This window comes from Moschus berezovskii, chromosome X (assembly GCF_049115385.1).
Source record: "Moschus berezovskii isolate FMDL1 chromosome X, NW_MosBer_1.0, whole genome shotgun sequence".
NCBI classification, from domain to species: domain Eukaryota; kingdom Metazoa; phylum Chordata; class Mammalia; order Artiodactyla; family Moschidae; genus Moschus; species Moschus berezovskii.
In genome coordinates, this window is record NC_142488.1 from 31,888,852 (window position 1) to 31,892,122 (window position 3,271).

The 3,271-nt window shown below is 40.3% G+C and overlaps 1 pseudogene; it reads right to left on the bottom strand.

Annotated features, from left to right (window-relative positions):
• Positions 1–2,287: 2,287 nt before the first annotated feature.
• LOC148773256 (SKA complex subunit 2 pseudogene) lies at positions 2,288–2,783 on the bottom strand (annotated as a pseudogene).
• Between the last annotated feature and the right edge of the window lie 488 nt (positions 2,784–3,271).

The following is a 3,271-nucleotide window of genomic DNA, read 5'->3' on the forward strand; positions in this document are numbered from 1 at the left end:
CATGGTGCTAAGCATATTGCAATATATAAATACATCAAACTAACAAGCTAGACTCCTTAAACTTACAAATGTTACATGTTGACTATATCTCAATAACATAATTGATTTTTTTTAATTGTAATTTTTTTTAAGTATTCTGGTGGATAGTTCAGTTCAGTCGCTCAGTCGTGTCCAACTCTCCGCGACCCCATGAAGCACGCCAGGCCTCCCTGTCCATCACCAACTCCCGGAGTTCACTCAAACTCATGTCCACAGAGTCGGTGATGCCATCCAGCGATCTCATCCTCGGTCGTCCCCTTCTCTTCCCACCCCCAACCTTTCCCAGCATCAGAGTCTTTTCCAGTGAGTCAACTCGTCGCATGAGGTGGCCAAAGTATTGCAGTTTCAGCTTTAGCATCAGTCCTTCCAATGAACACCCAGGATCAGTATACCACATTCCACCCTCTGGCCCTCAAGGATTCATGTCTGATACATGTTAAATATATTTATCCCATACCAAGGTCCCCAAAGGTCTTACTCCATTAAAACATCAATTTCAAGACCAACATTTTATTGAAATCTTATCGACTCAAAAGTTCCACATCTTGTCATCTAAATTCAGTCAGTTCAGTTCAGTTGCTCAGTCTTGTCCGACTCTTTGCAAACCCATGAATCACAGCACGCCAGGCCTCCCTGTCCATCACCAACTCCCGGAGTTCACTCAAACTCATGTCCATCGAGTCGGTGATGCCATCCATCCATCTCATTCTCTGTCGTCCCCTTCTCCTCCTGCCCCCAATCCCTCCCAGCATCAGAGTCTTTTCCAGTGAGTCAACTCGTCACATGAGGTGGCCAAAGTATTGGAGCTTCAGCTTTAGCATCAGTCCTTCCAATGAACACCCAGGACTGATCTCCTTTAGAATGGACTGGTTGGATCTCCTTGCAGTCCAAGGGACTCTCAAGAGTCTTCTCCAACACCACAGTTCAAAAGCATCAATTCTTCGGCGATCAGCTTTCTTCACAGTCCAACTCTCACATTCACACATGACCACTGGAAAAACCATAGCCTTGACTAAATGGACCTTTGTTGGCAAAGTAATGTCTCTGCTTTTTAATATGCTATCTAAGTTGGTCATAACTTTCCTTCCAAGGAGTAAGCACCTTTTAATTTCATGGCTGCAAAAGTTCCACATCTGGTCTTCTAAATTATCTCAATCAGATACAGGACTCCAACCCAAGACACAATTTTCCTTCATCTGTGAACTTGTAAAACCAAATAATTAAGCCATTCTATCTGGTTCTAACAATTTCAAAATTTAATCAGGCAAACTCCATCAGTTTTCAAAGCCTGGGAATAATCCTCGGCATTTCTCAGCTCTGTTCTTGGCAACTAAAGCTCCATCCTCTGGCTTGGTTACTGATCTTTCCTGGAAAAGCCAATCTCTACTTTAGCTTTTGCTGGAATGTCTGAGGGTTCAATACCCTCATATTTTCTTACTACTCTCTTCTTGATTGGCAGCTCTGTGAGTCACATACTGAATCTCATAACAGTGCTTTTTGAGTGAAAATACTTTATAAGATCTTTCTAAGATATTATTACAGCACAAAGTTGTCCAACCACACCTTTGTCCTTCTTTCCAGAACCAGTTTTCATTGATAGACAGTTTCCTAATTTTAGTGTTTCTTGCAGTCAGGACAGGCTGAGAATTCCCCAAACTTCAAGACATGTTTCCTTTTTGCTTCATAGTTTTCTCACTTAATCTATTTTAACATTTTACTAGAAGCAGCAAAAAGAAACCAGCTGCACCTTTAAAACTTTGCTTGGAAATCACATTATATATCCTAATTCAGTTTTAATTATTTCTGCTTTCCACACAACTTCAGGACAAATTCTGCTAAGATTTCTGCTCCACGTATAGCAAGGATCCTCTTTCCTTCAGTTTATAGTAATGAATTCCTCACTTCCTTCAGAACATTTTCCGGCAGCACTCCCCAAGTACTCATTGCTATAGTCTGTAAGCCTCCACTGGGGGTGTCCTTGAAGTTCAGATTTCTACTAATAGTCTCTTAAAGGCAATCTAGAATTTTTCTACATGCTCCTCAACATTCTTCCAACCTCTACTCACTCTCAGTTCCAAAGCCACTTCAACATCTTTAGATACTTGTTACAGCAGCACTGCATTTCTAGTACCAAAATCTGTATTAGTTTCCTAATGTGCTTTCACAAATTACCATAAAGTATTCTACCTGCAGTGATTGTTGAAATTTTTTTTTATTTTTAAAATCTCTTTATTTCCATTCTGCCCCTTTGGCTGAACTTTATTAATACAATATCTGCCCTTCTCTTGTATCCCCCTCTTCTGTGGAAGGCATCACTATCCAGTCACCCAAGCCAAATCTCCTTTGTCATCTCCCGACCAATAGTCATCAATGTTAACAAGACATCTTCCTAAATTTCTGGGATTGATTTCTTCCCCATTAGAGTTCCTTTTTGCAAGTCCATTTCTTCCTCATAAGTCTGACATGTGAGCTCTTAACTGCTCTGCCGCAGTTTTCTCTTCTTCAGTCAGTGGTAACAGCTCCAGGTCTGTTTCCTTCTGCAGTTCTTGTATCAGGGTCATAGTCTTATTGAAAGTAGCACAAATGCGGCTCTTAGTCTCTTTCTGCTCCACAGCAATTGGTTTAAAGCGAACATGCAAAGTTTGATATCGAGACTTTATTGCTGACAATTCCTTTAAAAGTGTAACTGGATTTTTCTTTTCCAGTCCTGTGGCCACTGCTGAGTTTCCCAAATTTGCTGGCATATTGAGTGCAGCACTTTCACAGCATCATCTTTCAAGTTTGAAATAGCTCAGCTGGAATTCCATCACCTCCACTAGCTTTGATCGTAGTGATGCTCTCTAAGGTCCACTTGACTTCACATTCCAAGATGTCTGGCTCTAGGTCAGTGATCACGTTATCGTGATTATCTTGGTCATGAAGATCTTTTTTGTACAGTTCTTCTGTGTATTCTTGCCACCTCTTCTTAATATCTTCTGCTAAATTATATCTCAAACATCAGTTCCAGCTTATCGACCTCCGCCTCCATGTTGAATAGTTGACATTCATGTAAACATGTAAATTTATTCTTAAATTTTAGGAGTTTTCAATGCATGTACCAGAAAGGAGTTCATATCTTGAAGCTATAAGGATGATAAATTATTGAAAACAAACCTTATAATCTTTGTGGCACTGATAGACTTGGCATAGACTTAGATTACTGTGATACTGATTGGTTTGCCTTCAGTTCAGT